Genomic DNA, 23,313 nt, shown 5'->3' with positions numbered 1-23,313 from the left:
CTGAAGAGTTGATGTTGGTTAAGTTGAAACTTTAAGACATGGTGTTGCAGTAAATATTAAAAGAGAACTCAGGGCACCAGGCACCATGCCGCACAACCTCCTGTTACTCTGTCTCGGGTGGTCTCTCCGCCTCCATGGCTAGCCCCACACTGAAGCAGGCTATTCTCTGGCCCAGCAGCGGCCACCCTCTTGCAACTCTGCTCCCATTCTCAGCATCCACCCACTGTGCTTATTGTCACAATTCCCAATATCCCAGTAAAATCAAAACTCTAGAAGCTTGTAATTTATCAATCAGATTTATATCAGTATATTCTCACTCCACAAAACCTCCACACAATAAACTCAGAGCCAATTGATATTGATATAACCTGCCCACCTAGATAAGACAAATTGTCCTATAAAAATCCATCCTGTATGTGGCCATTTAAAGCCACACAGATCTGGGTCATCCTTCTCTGCCTCTGTCTTGGTTCTTCTACCTTCTCATCTCTCCCGCCTTACGAAAACTCTGCCCCCACCTTTCTTTTTCACTGTCCAATCACAGGTCTTACCTTATGTTGTGCCTGCCCTCACCTGCATACAGACATCAATCCACACATCGTTGGATTGTTAGCCTACTACAGTAGAGATTCAGAGAAAGGAAAGAAATCCAACACAAGAGCTCTGTTAGAAAACACACTGAGTAGCCTGGCAGTGGTGGTGCGTTACCAAAGGAAAAGAAACAAAAAGGAAAGAAAAGGAAATACGCTGAGTTATAATTAAACCCTTTGAGTAACATTTGCATAGACATGTACTCAAGCTGGATGACTGACTTCCTTCCTTCCTTTCTTCCTTCCTTTCCTTTTCTTCTTAAGTTTTGCTGCATAACCCAAGCTAGCATTTAACTTTAAATGCTTCTGTCTTTGCTCCCTACTCACTGGAATTACAGGGGAAACCACCATTCCTAGTTCTGGACTTCTTTTCTAACACATGGTTCCAGGTAGAATGAATTACACTAGACTTATTTTAGGCACCTAAAACATTTTATATATTGTCTTTATTAAAAAGTATTTTAGAAGAAATAATAGCATACAATGTAATTTTAATATTTAAATACTTTATATCATTTCATTTATTACTTTTAATATGTTAGTTAAATACATTAGATTATTCAATGTATATTGCTACAAACATAGATACTTACGCAACACCATTGTTCATGCAAGTTTCTGTAAGTCAGACATCCAGGCAAGGCCCGGCTGGTTCTTCAGCTCCGGTTTACATGAATCTGACTCATGATGACAGTCAAAGCTGAGTTTTGTGAGATTCAAAGTCTGTATCAGTCACTATTGGTGGGAGAATATACCTCCTTCTAGCTTTAGAACTCAAGAGAGTGTCACATCTTCAAGGATGACCAGCGAGTCTGTCTAGTTTCGAATTTCACTAACATAACTTAAAGCGCTCATCTGATTAAGTCAGGCTCATCCAGAATAGTCTTTCTCCGGATTAACTTAAAGTTAACTCAGTAGGACTCTTAAATGCATCTTCAAATTCTCCTCTGACATAAAACAATCGTATTGTGATGTCACATCCTAATCACAAGTCTTTTTCACACTCAGGGAAAGATGACTACACAGAGCTCTACACAAGGGGCAGCATTTGGGGCCCGTGGTAGAGTTCTATCTACCTGCCAAATGAAGTAAACACATGTTTAGCAACTTGAGATCTCTGTGAAGTAAATATCACCAAATAAACCCAGCCGCTCCAAGCAAGAAGAAAGCTCAGAGTATGATAATCAAATGTCAAGGGTGCAACTCGAAATGTAACGTCATACAGAGCTCTCAGGTATAGATTTGTGAGGTAGATCTGTCTGGAGCAATATTTAGTCTGGGGTAGATTACTTCCCACTACTGAGTAATGCGTTCTAGGGATATTTTTTCTACTATGAGATTTTTGACTTTTTTCCAGATAGGCTAGTTGGGAGTGGAGATAGCCTTCCCTGAGGAGCAATGGCTAACCTAATCCTCTCAGCGTTTCCCCTCTAGCATTGTGCAGTATCTTCACATGCATGAAGACACAGCTGATGCAAGGGGACCCTTCACATCTCCAAGGTTCTGTCTGTGCACCTCTCTTCTCTGGGTCTCTTTTCTTGAAACTGTAGCTGCCTGGTCTTTTGGACTCTCCGTTTTCTTGCCCTAGGAAGTCAACCATTGTCTGCTTGGGTTTCCCTTCCAGGGCGAGGGCTAGTCTCATCTCGTTTGCTGCTCATCTCTGTTTGTGTTTTCTGTCTGTGTGTGCGCATGTCAGGCAAAGGAAAAAATCTGTTCTTGGTGCTCTTTCCTGGGCAGATGCAATTCTTCAAGCAACAGCTCTTTGCACGCATTTAAAATGATCCCTCAGTCTCTGACTGACAGGCAAATGAGGTACTGGGAGGCCGAAGATGGAAGCCCATGGCTAGCCTGTCTCTGTTCATGATGTGGACCCCGTGGGAGGGCACACAGCCCTCATTTCTTACAAAGGGGTTCTAATAGCATCTTTCCAGCATAGAGCATTACTCGGGGATAATTACATTATAAGCACTGATGGGAATTATAATCGCAATTATGCCAATTTCTCTATTTACTGCCCAGGGTTGCTAGCACTTGAGCAATTAGAATTTATTAAGTGTAGCTACTTACCCATAAGTCTGCTTTAGAAACACCACCTCATACAGTATTTACCTTTTAAAAATGTCCAAGGAAGGCATATGTTTTTATAAGAAGGCTCTTTTGTCTTTATGTTATGCGACAGAACAAGAAAGGGAAATATGTCTTGTGTCTATTTTGACCCATCTACCAGATAGCCAGGCCTCTGTGGAGCTCCTGAGGAAAGATGTTAGAGAATGTTTTCTGAGGAACTGCCTCAGAGCTCCGATACAAACAGCTCGTATGGTGCACGGCAGCAAGTAAGAGTTGGTCACACGAGAAGACAGCAATCAGGACAGGAACTCAGACATATGCAAGGCCCCTTTATTACACGGCTCCAAATCGTAGCTTTATAAAGTGGAGAACCGTAAAAAGCTGATCCTCCGAATGGACGCAGAACTAAATGAGGCAGACTCAGATGTTTATGTTATTGTCACCAGTAAAACGAAACGTGAAACACTACTGACTCGTCCCGAGTCCTTATATTTCTCTGACCGCAGTCTCCCTCAATGGGGTGACTCCATTGAAACTCCTTTTACACATGGATCTGACTATATTTTAGAAAGCTTTGTACCGAAGCAGGCTTCCATATGGCCTTTCCAAAGTCTGTCATGTTAGCTATCTCTTCCCATACTCCTCCTCTCCCCTACCTTCCACCCTCTGTACCGTGTAACCCTTCCTGTCCTGTGTTCTATCCTCCTCCTATAACATTCCCCACCACAGTCCCTTACTGCTTTCTACATGTCTATGAGCCGAGAGGTTTGAACACATATCTGAAGAAAAGCTAGCACACACACATAAGGGAGAATTCGTGATTTTTTTTGTCTCCCTGGACCTGGTTTCCTCACTCAGGGGCAACTGATTCCAGGTCCTTTTAGTTACATAAAATTCAAATACTTTTATTTTTTTTCCAGATGAGCAGAAGTCCACTGTGTATCTGCACCGCATTTTCATTACCTGTTCACCGTCGGTAGACATTGGGGCTGTTTTTGTGCTTCCTGGCTGCTAGGAAGAGAGCAGCAATGAGCACAGACGAAAAGGTATTTCTGTGGTAGGGTGTAGAGTTCCTTGGGTGTGTGCGCAGCAGACGGAGAGCTCAATCATAGAGCAGATCTACTTCTAGCCTTTTGAGGACTCTTCCCGCCGATTCTCACAGTGGTACCACCCCAACCAGCAGTGAGTACAGGGTCCTCTTTCCCCACAACTTATTATACTTGATGCTTCGTATATGCACAGTATGTCAAAATAATACAAAATGCACCTAGTAAATGCATACATTTAACGACAAATATGTCTAAAAGTCTCGCGTGCCATACTAGTGGTTTGGTTTTAGAGTCCCATACAAAATGCATGTACAATGGAGTCTAGGAGTGAAACAGGCTGAATTATTATTATTATTATTATTATTATTATTATTATTATTATTATTAATACTTTTCCACTTGTGATCCCCACTTTCATCTGAGAACATTAAGTGTCTAAAGTAGATAAGCAAAACAAGCATTTACTGAGATACTAATTTTTACCACTCATTAGTGAAGAAAACAAAGTTTCAGGCTAATGAGACAGATGCATGTGCCTGTTTTTACACAAAGAATTAAATTTTGGCTGAGTCTTTGATGCTGCAGGGTGCACACCATTTTCGATATTTTTCAGAGTTGACATATTTCAGTTTTACAATCATCCATGCTGGCGACACTGCTCTGCGTAGACACACAGGACAAATGGCAGAAATATATTTATAGCCATTTGAGAAATTGATGGAAATTGTGTCCAAAACTCAAGCCAAGGACTTTTTATGAAGGTCAGGTAAGCCCCTTAAAAAGTAATTTTTAAAGTCAAACATTCTAACGGAATGCAATCCCAAAATGTACTAACGTGATACCCATATACTAAAGAATGACGGTAAGAAAATATTAAATGTCTCCGTTTTCTGTGGTTAAACCGCTGTGTTTCTGTAAAGGCAGAGAGAAACACTAGATAATGCACAGTAAAGACAGTTCCCTCCATCACGTACAGAACCCTAGAATCTGAGCTGCAGGATTCAGGCAGCATTGGTTAACACCGGCTTACATGAGGACATGTCTAACGTAAAGTGAGCGGTCGTGTGTCAGAATACAGGCTGCAGAGAAGCTGTGTGAGGAACTCTGGTGAGCCCGGCCAGAAACACACGAGACTCATTACATGCTTGAGTTCCGGTTTTCAGTTTTCGTGCAGCCGGAAACCTTTTACTGTTGCCGGAACATTCCCGATGCTTAGTCACGTGATTTCACAGGGACTCGTGGCTCACATTTTCAGAAGCTGCGTGGTGTACCGTGCATAAGTTTGCACAACTGTACTCTGATAGTCACATGATAGGACCAGCCGACGTTGTAATTATTAAAGTGTATCCCACTGGTAAATGAGGAGTCTCAAACTCCCACTAGGAGTTTTCAACACCGGAGCCAATCGGGTGATGCCAGCATGGAGACATTGATGATAAGTACCATAAACTAAAGTTTAAGGCTCCAGAGACAATAATTCTCAACAAAAAACAAAAAACAAAAAACAAACAAACAAACAAACAAAAAAAAACAATCAAACCAAGCCAAACAAAACAAAAAAACAGCCTGAGTCCTTACCCCCTCCGCATTACTCTCTTGGGTACCATTTCCAGTAGTGCTGTAAACATCCATACACTCTGGTCTTGAGCTTTCTTCTGTGTCCCCACTTCTGTACTCCATAGTCCTCACATCTCCATAGATTTGCAGTGGCTATGTATATATCTTTACACCATATCACACAGTGGCAATTTTGCAAACCAACACAGATATTTACAAATACTAGGCATTGTTTGAGCTGGCGGTAGAAAGAATATATAGGGCCAGTAATTAATTTTTTATTTCAGTCCGTCTCATTCAAAGGTACAAAATAGTATGACAGTCTCAACAGGGATTCTCTGTGTAGCCCTGGCTGTCCTGGGAGGACACTCACTCTATCAACCAGCCCGGCCTCAAACTCAGGGATCTGCCTGTCTCTGCCTATCAAGCTCTGGGATTAAAGGAGTGTGTCACCACCACCCAGATCAGCATTTACCTTTTTAAAGGAGAGTTTTCCAGTAGTGAGGGGTGCCCTCTTGGCCTGTCTCCCCTCCTTGTTTGACATACTGTCTTTCATTTGTGTTAGCATTTCTTCTAGGCTCCACCCCACAGTTACCTGGCAACGGTCAGGTATGCCTGACTCACTCTATAAGGGGTTGTTTGCCCCCTCCTCACTCTCTTGCTCTCTTCCCCTCTTCCCTGTCTGTCCCTTCTCTCCCCATTCCCCTCCTCCTCTCTCCATGTGCTCATGGCTGGCCTCTACTCCTCTACTCTCTTTCTCTGTCTCTACTACCCCCTCAACTCCCCTCCCCAAACCCTAAATAAACTATTCCATATTATATCCGTCATGTGGCTGGTACCTCAGGGGCAAAGGATGCTTAGCATAGACCCGCAGAGGCACCCCCTTCCCCTGCACCATACCGAGCCTCTACCAAACACATCCCTGACTTTCCTTTTTCTTTTTATAAAACACAACAATTTGTGACTGTAGATTTTTACCTTTACTTCAAATTTTAGTTTGTCCACATCCCCTGGCCCTGAGGTAAGTTTTCTTGGAACAGTAGCTCTTAGAGAAAGCAACTGATCTTCTAAACACAACTCTCAAAGTTGAGATTTGCAAAAAGCTTTAGCTTCCAGTTCTAGAATTGGAGAGAAAGGACCAGCAAGTTGTCATTTATTCCTTCTCCCCACCCCCTTTATAAACTTAGTAGCCAAAACAGGCTACTCCAAAGAACCGCCACAGGGGACACACAAGCAGCCCACATCAGGCTACTCCTCATGGGGACATTCTGAGAAAACTAGGCTGCCATCTGACCACGTATCTTTGGAAACAGACAGTATAGGTCAAGATTCCTACAAAGTGGACAGCCCTGCTGGGGCAGTTGTGGAGGTGTGGAGAACATTGCTCTTCTCTTTAGATCGGCACCTAATTTAGAAGTCAGGATGCTCTGACACCTCTGTAGGTCTGGGAGGCTGTCTTGGCTGAAGATGCTGGAACACTGAACAAGCTTTTGCCTGAGCACACACCGAGGGAACAATTCCTGACATCATGAATGTGACCCTGCTCTCCTTGTACTGGAAAAAAAAAAAAATAAGAAAAGAAAGGGAGAAGACTTGAATCCTGGCCAGTTAATAATGCAGCCCACTGGTTTGTGTCACACTGAATCTAAGGTAGACGTCTGCTCCCAAAAATGATCTATGCCAGCAGGAAGCGCATGCCCTTCTCCCGCCATGCATTTGTCTTTTAAGGCTCAGCTACCTTGAAGTCACCTCTTTAAACCAGTGGCAACAATACCTCAAATTAGTCTCCATTCACAAATTATCTCCCATGGAAGCGGCCTCCCCGGGAAAACATTCAGCCTATTTAACTGGAGAGGAGCCGTTGCCAAGACGTTAGCTTGGAGGAGCACAGTAATTAAATGGTGATAATATTTAGGACCTTGCAGGTATAACAAAGGAACCTTTCTTTGTCTTGGGTGGGGACATCTTGCCTGTGTCTGGGAAAGGAGACAAGTATGGGGCGGGGGGGGGGGGTAGGCGGAAAGGAGCTCTTGTGGGGGTGTGAGAAAGAGGAAGAGAAGACAGGAGGAGGCAATTTCTGGGGGTGAAACTCGAGGCAAGACTGATGCCACCAGGAGGGACAGAGACTTAATGTTGATAGTCATCAGAGATGGCCCTGAGGCGTTTCATCCAGAGACATTAGAATAGGTGAGATGGAACAAAGCCTCCAGTCCTTGTTAAATGGTTCATTGTCTGTGGAGGAATGGGAGGGAGAGGCGGAGGCTTATGGAAAGAAAAGGAATGCAAAGCAGCCACAGGTCACAGAGTATTTGAGCGAGCCTTACACTGTACAGACTGGAGACAATAGGCTGGAAGAACCTTCAGTTGTAGCCCCCTTTCACGGTCTTGTCTTGCTGTGAAGAAAGGCCTGCAAAGATTGAAATCTAAGGCCTATTAACCAGACTTTCCTCCTTCGGGCCACGTGACTCTCTAAACAATCAATCATCCATCTAGAAAAGAAGGCTGTTCCCTTGTCCGCCAGCCTGCCCTCCAGCCTGCATAGCCCCATGTGTACCAAGAAAGAGGTGCCCACCATGTGGGCCTACCGGTGTGTCCAGCAGTCTCGTCTGCCGCTGTGTGCATCGGGCTCAAAAGCTAGGTTGGTACGGAGATCGAAGTTATGCATACATCCTCCAACTCTCATAAATAATGACATCTGGTGCCACTTCCTTCCGCTCAAGCCATTTCAGGTTCGGCCGAACAAGAGGGATAAGCAGAATTGTGCAGCTTCCAGCTCAGAGCCAGGATTCCAAGCATGTGGGAAGAGTCTGCGTGCTTCCGCCATTACTGCCTGAACTGGAAGAATGCCACGGAGGCCCTAGTCCCTCATCAACCTCTCCACACCCTGCTAGAATTGAACTCCGGCTAAGAGAGTTTGAACCTCGGCAGGTCTCTGTGGAGTCAAATCGAGACTCTCCGCGTGGGAGATAGGGGCATACAGAGAGCAAGAGGGAAGCAGCGAGGGAGGAGAGTACAGCATTTTCTCCTACCCAAGAAGAACACATTTGACATGGCTAGCTTGCACATCTAACACTATCTGCTTTTGAAGAGGGGGGAACCCGTGAAGGAAGGGAAGTAGGAGAGAGCCTTCCCAGGGCTCTTGTTTTTTTTTATTTTGTTTTTAATTTTGAAGTCAAGACATATTTCATTATAGAGAACTTAAGAGAGCACACAAGGATCTTACGGAGGAATTTAATCCTAATAACTTAAAATTAAAAGATAAAAAGCATCAGCCTTTTGGAGAATTTTAGCATTTACTTGTAATTAAACATCCCGCTTTCGCCTCTTCGCAGTCCTTTGGAGGGCATTTTCCAAGGGCATTGCAACATCTGCGGAATCATGTCCTTTAAAAAAAAGCGGCTGACTCACACTTTGCAGCAGGGATAATCTGTAAGCTATTTGAACATTTCCTAACCCCAGGAATATGGATTTTTCCCCACCCTATGTACAAGAAAGGCTTCAGTGCTTGCAATGGTTTGCCTATTGTGTGTGTGGGACCGCATGAGATTCTGAAAGGGTAGTCATAGGAGCAGAGCTGCTAAATTCATTCTCATTGTGCTTCTAAAACCCAGCAGGCAGAGTATCACACTGGGCAGGCTAGCACTGTGCAGTGGGTGGGTATCTTAGTGTGTGTTTGCAGTATCACACATCTATAGTTTTGTGGTGTCTCTATGTTTGTCTGTGTAGCGTGTGTGCGTGCATGCGTGTGTGTGTGTGTGTGTGTGTGTGTGTGTGTGTGTGTAGGGTGTCTCTGTGTTTGTGTATAGTATCTATGTATTTATGTTGCCTATGTATGTTTGTAGTGTTTGTGTGTCCCTGTGTAACACCTCTGTGTGTGTTGTCTGTATTTGTGTGTATGGTGTCATATGGAGAAGGCACTAGCTATGAGTCCCTTGCAATTGGATAGTGCCCCAATCAAATATATCTCATAAAAAAAAAACATTGTGTGATTGAGGAAGACATCTGAAGCCAACCTCGACTTACATATTCATGCATATATGTACACATACACATGAATGTGCACATATACATGTACACACAAGAAGAGGCAGCCTTATACACACAGAGAACTCCATATAAAGACAGGTTTCATACTCACTTGAACCAAATGACTTCTGGAGACCTCTGGGTAACAGGCCTGGTTAAGGCCCTTCTATGATGCCTTCAGAGGAAGCAGGACTCTGTCAAGACCTTGACCCCAGACTTTAGGCCTCCAGAATTGTGAGAGAATAAATTTCTGTGGTTTATGAAGTTATGTGAAAGAACAAATAAACATTAACTCTGGAAATAGGTAAATTGCCTATTCACTTTGAAGCTCATAGCCAGAGGTCTGGAAAAACCTTTGGGTTTACCTACAAGGAGCTGCTTAGAGGTGGTTGAATGGTACATGGTGCTGACTTCCACTGTAGTATTGAAATTGCCAAATTTTAAATTTTTATTTAATATTTATTTATTTACATGTCTATCAAAACTCCTTTCCTCACCTCCCAGTCTTTTAATGTCCCTTCCCCCCATACTCGCTCCTCCTCCTCAGAAAAGGGGAGGCCTCCCATGGATGTTGACCCACCTAGGCATGTCAAGTTGCAGTAGGACTAGGCACACCTTCTCCTTTTGAGGATAGACAAGGCAGCCCAGTTAGGGGAAAGGGATATAAAAGCAGTAAACAGAGTCAGAGACAGCCCCTGCTCCTGTTGTTAGGAGTCCCACATGCATGAACGTTACACTTGTGCAGAGGGCTTAGGTCTGTCCCATGCATGCTCTTGGTGGGTGGTTCAGTCTCTGTGGGCTCCATGGGCCCAGGTTAGTTGATTCTGTCAGTTTTCTTTGGTGTCCTTGACCCCTGTGACCCCCTCCATTCTTCCTCCCTCTCTTCCACAGGCCTCCTCAAGTTCCACCTAATGTTTGGCTGTGGGTCTCTGTATCTCTTTCCATTGGCTGCTGGGTAAAGCCTCTTAGATGACAGGTATGCTAGGCTCCTGTCTACAAGTTTAGGAGAGTATCATTAGGGGTGTCATGAGTGGGTGCTCTCTCACGGGAGGGCTCTCAAGCTGGGCCAGTCGTTGGTGACCATTTTCCCAATTTCTGCTTTACCTTTGCCCTTGCATATGTTGTAACCAGGACAAATTGTGAGTAGAAGGTTTTGTGGCTGAGTTGCTGTCCCAGTTACTCCATTGGAAGTCTTGCCTGGTTACGGGAGATGGTCACTTCAAGTTCCATATCCCCCAACCCTAGGAGTCTTAGCTAGGGTCACCCTCATAGGTTCCTGAGAGCGTCCCATGTTTCTAGCTCGACCCGGAGATGTCCCCAACCCCACTGATTCCAGTTCTCTCTCCCTCTGTCCTCCCCACACTCATCCTTCCCATTCCCCTCCCCACCCAGCCCCCTTCATCCATCCACCCCATGTTGAAATTACCACTATTAAAACCTACTGACAGGGAATGGTGCAGACACTAACCTACATCTTTTATTTTCATGACATGAAATGCCAACGTATGCTTTGAAAACCACTATGTTCACAAGTTCTTATGTAAATATCTAGAACATAATGCCAAAGGTAAGCTTCCAAGACTCCACAAACAATGCAGGGTACAAAAGACAGACATGCCACCGAAGCTCTTCAGCAAGCTTTACTCTGCTGAAGGGTTCAGTCTTAGGTAAAGTGGCTTAGTAGTTCTGGATCTCACCCAAGTGATGACAAGATATACTTCATGCCAAGATTCTACCAGAAGCATATATGTAAGAGGCATCACATAATGGCATTGGAAAATTGGGTCATCATGTAGGAAAATGCAGCCTCAGTGTGCCCACTGCCATCCTCACATTCAAGTGGAGAAAGGGTTGGGCGTTGGATGGCCCAGAAGAGAGGGATTTCTCACTTTGGGAGGAGAACTGTCATAGTTACTGCTCTATTGCTGTGAAGAGACACCATGGCCAAGGCAACTCTTAGAAAAGAAAGGATTTAATTGGGAGCTGACTTACAGTTTCAGAGGTTTAGTCCATTATCATCATAGCAGGGAACATGGCAGCACACATGGTGCTAGAGTAGCAGGCAGAGGGGGGGAGGGAGAGAAAGAGAGAGGGAGGGGGAGGGAGGGAGAGAGGGGGAGGGAGAGGGAGGGAGAGGGAGAGGGAGGGAGGGAGGGAGAGGGAGAGGGAGAGGAGACAACACCTCCCAATCCTTCTCAAATAATGCCACTCCTGATAACTAACCGTTCATGTACATGAACCTATGGGGTTGGGGGGAAGGGTGCTATTCTTATTCAGAGAACCAGAAAGACTGGGAAAAAGAACCAGAAATCCCACTCTTCTGGGCCATCTAACGCCCATCCCTTTCTCCACTTGAATGTGAGGATGGCAGTGGGCATCCCTCTCTTTATATTGCTCACGTCACGTGTATTTTATTATTTGAAGAGAGAATCCATGGTCTCTGTTATGGAGTTCTGTGACTAGTCCATCTTTCCTCTCTGGAGATGGTAGCCTTTTAAAGAAAGGGAATATGAAGAGCTAAGACAGAACGGTATGAGGAAAAGGACTCAGGGAACCTCAACAGAAGTGCAAATACTAATCCTCAACCCTTGCATTCATCAAACAGATCAATCAAATCAAAATGCCTGGGTAGGGCTATAGCTTAGTGATGGGGTCCTTGCATGTGCATGGGTCCTGGTTTTATTTCTCACTACCCAGACTGAAAACAGTTCTCACCTCCGAGTCTTTAAATACCACACCATTTCCTTGCTTCCAGCTGATGGCTTTTCGGGGTCTCCTTCATATCCAGGATTTATGAGTTTGGAGGGAGAAGGGAGACATTGGTTTTGCCTGTATCTTGTGGGGGGTGAGGGAAGTTTCACTGGAGTGTCATTTGGGGAGGAGGGAGTATCAGGTGTAGTGGCATCACTTCATGGAACTTTCTCCACCTCACTGGATCCAGCATCCACTGAACGAACACCCGTTAAAAGCTAAAGCGGGGACTGACACCAGAGTGGAACTGTAAGGGAATCAGACCAGCACCACCTCACCCTATCCTCTTCCCCCAGGAAGATGTGGGAGGAACAACCTGAACACAAAGGGTTGTGTGCACATCTGGGAGTTGGAAGCATGTTGGCTAGAGGTGGGGTGGAAGGAAGGTGAGGCAGCTGTGACTCACTCTGAAAGAACTGGGGTGTTGGAGCTTGTACATTGTCAAGGACTAGAAAAGGAACTTAGATGACCTTAGATTTAGCAAATGGGAACATTGATTTCCTTTATGAAATTCAGCCAAATGCATTTAATTTCTACTTCAACATTGCCAGCAAGTATTTTTCAGTTCTCTCTCTCTCTCTCTCTCTCTCTCTCTCTCTCTCTCTCTCTCTCTCTCTGTATATATATATATATATATATATATATATATGTATATATATACACACATATATATATGTGTGTGTGTGACTTTAATTGGTTAATTTCACAGAAGGAGAAATAACATATAACTAACATATCACTCCCCTTTGGCATTTCTCTGCTGTCCCTTTAAAAAAATCTTCATCCAGTTATAATGTCTTAATTCAGCAAGGTACCCAACTGTTAATTATATTGCTCATAAACATGTCTTCCTTTCCTTTTCAGAGTCCTCCTTGTAGAACCGGCCTATTGTCCCGTGTTTATAGCACAACCGTATGCATATGATCCCCTCTCTGGCAGTCTGCCTCTAGGCTTACCTGTCCGCCCACCATTCAGCCAAGCCCAGTGCTGCCATCGTCAGCAGCAGAAAGTTGGAAGAACTAACTGGGTAACAACACAAAAGGAAAGCAGACTCTTTGTTGGCTCTCCTGACTGCGTTGTATCATAATTATCGTTTTATGCAGCCTCGGAATTATTTTTTATTCCCCTCAGGCGACGGTGCAGAAAGCAAATGCTTCTTTCATTTTTACATGCTTCAGTGTTAATACATGTACAGACCCTGTGAGCTGACAATTATTAGCAAATAAAGAATAGTTTATTATCTAACTTAGTTATTGTGATCATATTTTATATCACAACAGGGCAGTTTCACGGCCCCTCTTCCAAGGAGGCTGTAGACAAAACGCATCCCGGTAGTTTGAGAGATGGGATGCAGTGAGAGTCCCTGGCTGGCTGCCATTTTCCCTCTCCTGCTCCCATCCACCCCCACCCTAATGAATATTCAGCCTGCATCCTTCCACCAGGAGCCTGAATAGGATGCTTCCTGTTTTTCTTACTGAAGATTGACTGTTGTCCTGGGGGAAAGGGATTGTTTATAAAGATTTGCAGCTGGGAATTCCTGTTTGTTTTTATTTTTTGAAATTATGAGCCTGGTCCTGGAGACAACATATATTTCATAGTTCCCAATAACGTCTTGTGTCGTTTGGACAGGTCGGTTACTGCTGTCTGCGCCTCCTATGTCATTGTGAGCGATTCAAAGGCAGACACTGGGTCTTATTAATTCCTTTCTTTAGGGTGCCTACCACAATGCTCAGATCAAAACAGAAGCTAAGTCAGATTTGCTAGATGAATAGGCATGCCTAACTCTTCTAGAAAGAGGCAGTCTTAATCATCCATCCATAGGCTAAGAAAAGGGTAGAGGGAGATAAACTCATCTGTGTGTATGTGGGGGGTGGGGTGGGGTGGGTTCTTTTCCTTTTGGCAAAGCTTTGAATACACTGACTATTTCAGGGGTTCGTTTTTGTTTGTTTGTTTTTCTTCCAACAGTAGGTTCTTCCACACTTCAACTGGTGTTTCTTCCAGGTGTGCTTGGTCATGGTAACTCCGAGGATACTGGCTGCATGGCTTGTTGTGCGGCTGGGACGTCATTAGTAGATGTTAGCTATACCCTTCTTAGTTGTTACCGGGACTTCATAGAAAGTTGTCAACCCAGTGATGTCTTTATCATTTTATAGAATTTATGGGTGAAAGCAACCCCCCCCTCGCCCCGGAGCTGAGGACCGAGCCGCTTGCTAGGCAAGCGCTCTACCACTGAGCTAAATCCCTAACCCCTAAAAGCAAGTTTGAAAGTGTTGGTATTCTGTCTAAGCTCCACCCCCACAGCTACCTGGCAACAGCCAGGTATGTTCCACCCCATAGTTGCCTGACACTATAAAAGGGGCTGCTTGCCACCTCCTCTTCCTCTTCCTCCCCTCTTGCTCTCTCTTTGTTCTCTTCTCTTCCCTGTTCTTCCCCTCTTCCCTGTTCCTTCTCTCTACCCCTCTCCGTTTATGTGCTCATGGCCCGCCTTTCCTCTCCTCTCCTCTCATCAAACCTCTCCACATGGAACCATGTTGGCTTGGTGTGTTCTATCTGCAGGCTGTGATTGAAACCCCAACCTTGGGCTTAACAGAAAGTATGATTTCACTGAAGTCATTCATACGCAAGTGAGCACGGGCTATTTAAGACACGTAGTCTTTTAGTAGATGATTTAGACTTCTTGGGGGACAAATGTCTGGAGACCTTTCAGAGCAGAAAGATCCTGGGGTTGGCTGAACTGTTGTGGATGGTGTTTGCTCTTGTCCGAGAGGAGATAGAAACACCTTGGCATTTCCTTAGCAGTTGGATTTTTGGTCTTTTTGGTTTTTTTTTCCTTAGGTTTCAAATGTATATTATAAACATGAATCCATAAACTAAGCCCATGAATAGATACAATTAATTAGCATTTACCGAAACACTTCAGTGGCTTCCTGCTGCCCAAGGAATGAACCCCCAGGTTTTCTCTGCCTTCAACTCCTCCCTCTCTCAAGCACTGACCTCCAGTTATAAAGAACTAACAGGTTTTTAGCTTCCCAGAATTCTCTCCCCCTCTGGCCTCCAGCTACATAGGTCCTTCCACAAACTCTTCTCCGTGCCCATCACCCCTCCCAACTCTTGACCCTCTTCTGTATACAGAAATTGTACGGTCCTCTCCAGGCAACAGCTTCCTGATTCCTACCCCTGTTGGGCACCTTGCTGTTGCCAAGAAACTGAGATCTCTCAGCACAGACATTTTCAGAATAACTGCAGCTTTTCTGGTGACTTTAGATATAATTCGGAAAAGTCTGAGTTTGGGGCCGTCCGTCTCGGCACTCATCTGTGTCTTTCTGTTTAAACATGTGAACTGATACACAGAAGGAGATGATCTCAGAAGGAGATGCCAAAGCAGTGTGGGAGGGGATACCAGAATAAGCTTGTCCAACTTCTTGACGCGCAGCTCAGTCTATTTTTGTTAAACTACCTTAGCCACCCAAAGAAAAAGGACACCACACTGCCACCTCAGCCTTTTTCTTTTTTTCTGGATATTTTAACATGGCTCTTAGTAGACTGACCACACCAGATTCCCTTATGAGAAATTACTAGAAAATTGCATGACCTTTGTGATTCTAATACAAACTCTCTTTCACGTAGTATAGCTTCAGCACTAGGCAGAGGTTGGGAAGCCTTTTGGACAAAATAAACTGGCTTATGACAGTGTGGTTTTAATCCTGTTAGATGTTTAGTCTGTTTACTAATGTCTGAAGCAGTAGAGCATCAGAATAGCTGCAGAAGACCATGCCACCATTAATGTGAAAATAACCCTCAGAAGTCCAGTGTTCCCATCTATCCAGTGGGAAGTGGCGACATCAGCAGCTTCCTCATTGGGTGGCTGGGAAGAGGTAGATTGGAGTCAGTATTTTTGTGTAGCCGTCACCAGATGTCAGACAGAAACAGCTCACAGAGAGGAACTATTTACTCTGGCTCACAGTTTTAGGGGGCTTTTGGCTACTCTGGCTGGTGCCATTGGTTTGGGGCCCAGAGTGTCGCAGAACACCTAGGCAGCAGGAACGTGTGGAACTGAGCCCTTTAACCCATGGCAGCTGGGAAACCCAGAAAGACCGGTTTTCAGAAGGGGATAGAGAAAGATTTATCCTCCAAGAACATCATTCCAGGGCCCCACTTCCTCCAACTTGGAGTCATCCCCTCCCTGTTGTCACCTTCCAATAATGCTATCCTTGTACAAATCCATTCATTCCATTGTCTGTGTGAATCCAAAGGACTCATCTATTCATTAGGTCCAATTAGGTCCAAGTACTGTCTCTAGACACACCCTCACAGACACACCCTCACAGACACACCCTCACAGACACACCTTCACAGACACACCCTTACAAACACACCCTTACAGACACACCCTCACAGACACACCTTCACAGACACACCCTCACAGACACACCTAGAACTCTATTTTCCCAATCTAGGCATTTATCTTACCTCCAAGTTGATAAGCAAGACTCACCACTCCGAGGTGTCAAGTTAAGTTATGCATGGGTGTGGTTAGTGTTAAAAAGGCCTTAAGGTAAAAGCTCAGTCAAGGTTAGCTATAATTTTATTGCATGCACCAGACTCTTTTGCATGGGTCAGATTAACCTCTAGTGGGTACCTCAAAAGCAACAGCAGTTACAAGACAGTCAATTTCACTACTTTCCCTTCCTGTTTGCTAGAAAGGTAGATCAGGCTTCAAAAGTGCAATCCATAGCTCCTTAATGGTAGAGGTATGGCTTCTTGGAATTCTGAAGCACAGTGGGGGGTAACTGAGTAAGGATCAGACTCGCTTGCCCCCACCTTCTTCTCCACTATGGTTTCTTCTGTGTGTTCCTCATGGTGATTGGGATGGCTGTTTCCCCTGACCCTGCAGGCTGTGAACTTGCATCCTTAAGTCCTCATGCCTGAGTATATTGTCCATTCCAAGAATGTTTTGCTGGGAGGGGCATGCGGATGTCAAATAGCTGTTTCCAAAGAGGTCAGATGAAAATGAACTAATTTGGAGACTAGAGAGATGGTTCAGTGGTTAAGAACACTGAGTGTTCTTCCAGAGGTCCTGGGTTCAATTCCCAGCAACCACATAGTGGCTCACAATCATGTGTAATGAGATCTAATGCCCTCTTCTGGTGTGTCTGAAGACAGCTACAGTGTACTTATATAGTATAAATAAATCTTTAAAAAGAAAGAAAGAAAGGAAGAAAGAAAGGAAGAAAGAAAGAAAATGAACTAATTCTAAATCTTAAATTTTCTTTTCTTTTGCTTTTATGACCATGGTGAAAGTAGGAGATGAGATGGACCACATTTTTCTTCCTAATAATCAAGTTAATCAATGGACAGAGCCAGGACTTTACGTTGCTGCACAGCTCCTGTTAAGGGTTCGTTGAGTCCTTGATGTCATTGTTTCCCCATGGGTTGAGGCTTAGCAAACTTGAGTCTATCAAGTGGTATCGTTTGGGTCTTAGTGCTCAAAGCTATGGTGGACAAACTTCTGTTGAATCTTCTGCATATAAAAGAACTAGAGAAGCTTCCATAGACACACAGCTTCATTATCCTCCACTTCTTCAAGAATATGGACAAAACACAAATAAGTCAACACTCTTGGTTTCTGTGTGTTTGGGGGAATCCACTGGAGACTGAATGCAGGATCTCACCTATATTGAGATTTACACTGTAAATGAGCTATGACATCAATCACAACTTTATCATATTTTTTTTTGCCAGTTGCCTACTAAAAACATCTTTTGGTTCCAAGTGGGAAGCATGTTGAAGTCTTCTCAGCCCCCCCAGCTTACAGTCTCCATACCCTGGCTACCATCTCAGTCCCTTGGCATTCATTTCATCTAATGTCCCTGAGAGCCATGCTATGAGAGAGGAAAAATCTGGGTTCTTTGGCGCTCGAGAGATGGCTCAATGGTTAAGAGCAGAGGACCCAAACTTGGCAGGATACCAGGACCTATCTTGAGTTGCTAATAACTTCCTATAACTCCATCTCCAGGGGCATCGACTTCCTCTGGTCTCCCATGGGCAACTGCTATCACATACAGAGCATGCCCTGAACTTCGTGTTCTTTGAAGTTCCTGAGCTCAGTCAGTACTCAACTGTCCCCAGGAGGAGTTCATAGAAAGAATCAGGAGTGATGTGGGGTGCTAGGAAGCTCTACTGCTCTTTTCTTATTAGTTATATAAGTCTCCTTTTCAAATACGGGTCATTGTAGGATGATGTCATTATGCAGGTGAAGACAGGTAAAAGATACAACGAGGCCTGTCATTGGACGGGAAGGAAGGATGGGCAGGAGAAAAGTTTTAGAGAGGAGGAGGAGGCTGGAGGAGAAAAAGAGCAGCGGAGAGAACATGGAGGCCCATTTACATTTACAAGGTTATGAATATTCTTAGGGGATGGATGTGTACAGGATTTTGTATGTCTAGATGAGCAAATTATGTCTTATCAATTGGATCAGAGGTTATTGTGTTGTGTGTTCTTTCACGTGGCCATTTAATTGAGTTCAAGAGAGTGTGTGGTGACTGGACACACTGGACCGCTGTGGAATTGGGATGCGTATGTCTGGCATGGTGGCAACCTGCCTTGGAAACTAGATGGGTGGAGAGATTGTTTCCAGGCTCAGAGAGTAGCCATCGGCAGTGTGATATGGGATGAAGTAAAGCAGGTAAGATGCTTTGCTAACTGAGATGAAATTATCTGACAGATCCATGAAGCTCCATGGTGCCGGATCTAGTGCGGGATAAAAGAAGCCTTTTTTTAACATACCGCGACAGGTCATTGTCAGACTATTTATTGTTACAACAAATTCGGAAGCAGGATGTTCTGTTTCACAAACCTATAAAAGACACAATTAATTTGTTCCTAGCCCAAGGTATATTTGCAACATATACATGCTTAACCGAGTTAATGAATTTTGATAACTTGAGGAGAATTTTAAAATATTTAAATATAAGGTTTGAGCTGACTTGCAACTAAATCACTTCTTAGGTTTTTTATTTTTAACCTATTGTAGTATGACTGTTTGCTGGAGGGTATCCAACGAGTAATGAGAAAAGTGAACATGAATGGGGCGTTCCCAATTAGCCGTCAATAAAATGAGAAGTCAAAGATTTTTCTGCCTTGCGGGGATGGAATGGTGGTTACCGGAAATAGTCCAGACACACAGCTTTGACAAGTACCTGGAACACCAATGGGTCTGAGAAAAGACGAGGCCATATCATCACCCTCAATAACAAAGCGGCATGAGGTGGCAATGCATGGGAGAGATATGTTAACAGCCTCTGCTCTCACGTTTCTTTTCTCCCAAGGTCCTGATGGGGTCTCATCACTCTCTCCAGTTCCTTCCTTCAAGGCAGTCACCGGGCTCTGGCGCTTTCGGAGAGATCTGTGAGCAAGAGCTAAAAGTCAAAGTTTCTGTTGCTACCAAAGCTGCTTTTCTGGGGCGATTTCTAAAACAGTCCTATTTTGTGATCACATAAGGGCACTCATCAACATTTAGAGGACTGTTAGGACTCAAGCAAAGGCTTAAGAAACACCTAGTGCTGGGTTCGTGGACACAGTATGGGGATAGTGGGTATGGGCTGAATCCAGCTCCTCAGAACCCATGTAAAAGCTAGATGCAGTAGCATGCACATCTGTAACACCAGAGGCTCACCCAACAGCTTGCCTGCTTCCCTCGGCTTCCACAGATGCCCTCCCCATCTCAAACAAGACGTGAAGGAGAAGCCTGACTCCTACCAGCTGTCCTCTGACCTGCACATCTGTGCGTAGACATGTGCACTCCCTGTTCCCATCACAAACAAACAAAAAGAAAAGAGAAACACACTGTTGGCAAACCGGGCGTCATGTGAAAATATAAGTGAGTAAATACATATTAGGAAATGGAAAGTGTCTAGATGTTTCATTCTGGAACTGGGGGACCACTTGTTTCCTGGGCAATGGTTACTAAGGCAGAGTTCAGTCCTAAATAAGTTCCCAGATCCACCTTCCTTCCCTTTATCCCCTGAGACGGGGGACAAGGGCTTTACTTTCAGCTCTTCACTCCCCAAAGCATGAGCTTTCCTCGTGACTCCCATGCCACAGATATCTTCTAGCACCTATAAGGCCTTAGCACCCGTACTCCTTGCTGTGGCATAAACATGGTTTGTTCCGAGCAAAACTCGAGTCAAAATTCAAACCCCCAAAATAAGATACAAGACCAAGGCCTACAGTTTGACAAGTGACCAGTCCAAACACAAAAATTTCAACCCACCCAATAAAAGTCAAATAAATAAATAAATAAAATGCAAATTTAGAATAGAATCCCTAGTTCAGTTATGGAGCACAGACAGACGGAGCATACGCAAAGCACTTTGGGGGGCTCCCACGTGGACGGGCTAAAAAATAAGTGTCCTAAAACTAAAGAATGTATTTTAACTAACTTTTCTTAACATTTCAAAGGCTGCTAGGGAAATCCATGGCAGGAGACTTTATGAAGAAGCTTCCCAAATATTTTGAAGCTTTTAAAAGGAGAATTAAAAGTAGTATAGTCTTTGTTGGGGGAAGAGGTACTGTATTTTTGACACCCAGACAGAGAAGTGATTCACTGGACTGTGACCCTCAGTGTCACAGCAAGCCCACAGGGCCCAGCTATATTCCTCCATGGATAAACATGATCAACTGACCGCGCCCCTCGCTAAGGTTACAGTTCCACGTAGGCGGTACCCACCGCAGCCATTGTCTCCTATGACCGAGGCATCTTGAAACCACTTTCTCCTTGTGATGTTCCAGAGTGAGCTGCTGTGACTCCCATCCCCCCTCTATCCCCTCACCCCACCCCTACCCCACTCCCTGATGCTGACCCTACCTATTGCCACAAAGACACAAGTCAAAGCCAACCTACCTGTCTGACAATCCCAAGGCCTGGGCACTCCTCTTCAGCCCCATCCCCACCCCTGTTGCTCCTCTGTCTCCTCTTCAGCCTCACCCCTACCCTCCAACCCCCGTTGTTCCTCTATCTCCCACCTTCTATTAGTTCTTTCCGTTGTTTCTCTAGGAGCGCCTTTTGCTGTGGGAAGTTGGTCCTACAGCCGCTGTCTCAGTTGGGTTTTCTCCTGGGATGTCTGCTGTTCATCTTTTCTCTCTCATTTACTGTAGAAATGAACTTCATGCCTTGCAGGGGCTGCTTCCAAACATGCTGGGTATTTTGCCCTGAAAGAGCTGTGTTTGAAGGAAGGCAATTTGATTGGCGTAGCTAGAGGTGAAAACTCGGCTCCTTTGGTGTAGCTCCCCCATTCTTAGAAATGTTCTTTCTAGAGCTGCTTATGAACTGATTTTTTTTTTTTAACCCTGGAGTTGGAAGGCATTGCTCAAGCATTCCAGAAAGAGTTTTTCACCACCCTGTCTATGCAGCTCTCTCTCTAGAGCTGCCTATTGTCCTCCTGTAGCTATGGAGGATGGGAGCTTCTATATGCCTGCTTGGCTTCCTCCACAATACTGCTATCTTTACTCTTGATTTTTAGACTGTCTTGAAGCATTCATTTATTACACAAGGGTATGGTGAGGCTGGAGGGCCATGTCTGTACCTCTTAGCAGAGGGCCTGCCACACTGGTGTTCATGGATGGTGATTGGTGGAGGGGGAGTGAGCCCTAGCGTCAGCACCTACCGTTTATCTGACAGCATCTGGGTAGCAGAGACTTTCTCCGTTTCCCTGGTTAGCAGTCAGTAAGACTGGGTCCTTTTCTGGTAACCGGGAGGTGGAGGAGCACTCTTACCCTATCAGTCCTGAGCAACTCAACCTCATGGCTGTCTAGACTTCTTCAGTTAGGAGTCCTGAAGCCCTGTTGCAGTTCTTGGTGAGAAACACACTCCTGTTCTTTAAGGTTCATGGCTCTTGGGATTCCATCTCCCGAATGTAGCCTCCTGGAACCAGAGCTTTGCACCTTGCAGATCCTACCCTATAATGGTCAGGGCCACTTCTTGACTGCCTGAGTTCTCTGGCTTGCTCAATACTTCCACTTCTCTGCCATTGCCCCAGGTTTGTCCCGCCTGGGGCGTCTGTTCTTTGCTGTTAACAGTTTGGACCCAGGTAAATTCACTGGAGCTACACAATCTCCCTAGCTACACAGCAGGGTGCAGGGAGCAGGGAGGAAAGATGGTGGTCCAACGGACTAGGGCTGAGTCTCAGGCTTGGGGGTAATTTATGATTTCTTGCTGTTGGGAATGGTGGCATTGATGAAAATTGGCATTGCACAGGCAAGTGCCTGGTGCAGCATGGCTGTGATGTAGCAGTTGTCGTGGGTTAAAACCTCCACGGGAGAAAGCGAAAGTAAGGCTGAGGGTAAGCAGAGCAAGGTCTCTGGGGGAGTTTGGAGGTCTAGGTGCCTGCAGTTTTCCCTTCCATCAACTCCATTTCCTTTCTCCACTAAGCCCTGACCAATTAACGCTGACTTCTGCATATCCCTAGAGCACACTTGGTACAACCAAATGGGTCCTATTGACATCGTGATGCAAATGGCCAGGGGATAAGAATAACTTTAAAGTAGAACGCAGCCTCAGGGTTTTCAGTGAAGAGTCCCTACCGAGTTAGTTCTTGCGCACTTAACTTTTCTAAGCATGGGGGTGGGGGTGGTGTTCGGCGTACATGAAGTCAAGGCTATGAATTTCATGGAGTTGATGTTTTAATGAAGGGAGTGGGAGAAAAATATACGAGCCAAAGTGAGTTTGGAGAGTCCCTGTCAGATGCACAAGAGTGTGCACTTCCTCCTTGCTGCTGTGTACAACTCTGGGGGCAGGAGGAGTCCTTTCTGTGCATAGCTGCTGGAAGCCATCAAGGCTGGAAGTTCAGATCTGGCGAGGCGGTGAGCCGGCAAGCTTTTTAAGTCACTAGGTAGAATGCTTAGGAAATTAGCAAGGCTCTATTCTCATTAATGGATGGTGAATCATTTTCTTCATTATCATGCATGCAAATAACTGATTGATGGATTGTTCCCATAGTAGGTCTGGTATAAAAGTCACCTGACTAAGTTTCTCCTGCTCACCGCACGATGTCACGAGCCGCCTCAGAATTCTGCCAGGAAGAAGACAGTCAGCAGGTACAGGCCCTCGACCTTCAGAATCATGATTGATGGATAAACATCTTCTCTTTACAACTCACCTGTCTTGATATATTACATCATTGGCAACAGAAAATGGACTAAGATAGCATTTATTTGATGAAGATCAAGCTTCCTTTGTTTCTTTCATAATAAATGCTATTTGATATTTGTATTTA

The 23,313-nt window shown here is 44.8% G+C and overlaps 2 long non-coding RNA genes across 11 annotated transcripts in view; one reads left to right on the top strand and one right to left on the bottom strand.

Moving 5' to 3' along the window:
• The window catches only part of LOC120097468 (uncharacterized), an 8,495-nt gene extending 6,882 nt beyond the window's left edge, over positions 1-1,613 (bottom strand). For 2 of the 3 annotated variants that reach the window (XR_010058417.1, XR_005494880.2), the window contains exon 1: positions 1,184-1,544. This is a non-coding gene — a long non-coding RNA (uncharacterized LOC120097468). Of the gene's footprint in view, positions 1-1,183 lie in introns of all 3 variants that reach the window. The other variant, XR_010058416.1, reaches the window with a different exon arrangement.
• LOC102552468 (uncharacterized) lies at positions 1,327-23,313 on the top strand. Of its 8 annotated transcripts, none has more exons than XR_010058420.1 (4): positions 1,327-1,824; positions 3,578-3,703; positions 19,369-19,919; positions 23,037-23,313. It is a non-coding gene; the product is annotated as an uncharacterized LOC102552468 (long non-coding RNA). The 8 variants fall into 8 exon arrangements; XR_005494878.2 differs by lacking the exon at positions 19,369-19,919 and adding an exon at positions 4,320-4,472 and having other exon boundaries at positions 1,552-1,824; XR_005494879.2 differs by lacking the exon at positions 19,369-19,919 and adding an exon at positions 4,320-4,467 and having other exon boundaries at positions 1,553-1,824; positions 23,040-23,313.

The sequence above is a fragment of the Rattus norvegicus genome, chromosome 16 (genome assembly GCF_036323735.1).
Source record: "Rattus norvegicus strain BN/NHsdMcwi chromosome 16, GRCr8, whole genome shotgun sequence".
Classification (NCBI taxonomy): Eukaryota; Metazoa; Chordata; class Mammalia; order Rodentia; family Muridae; genus Rattus; species Rattus norvegicus.
This window is presented reverse-complemented; position numbering and strand designations above follow the sequence as displayed.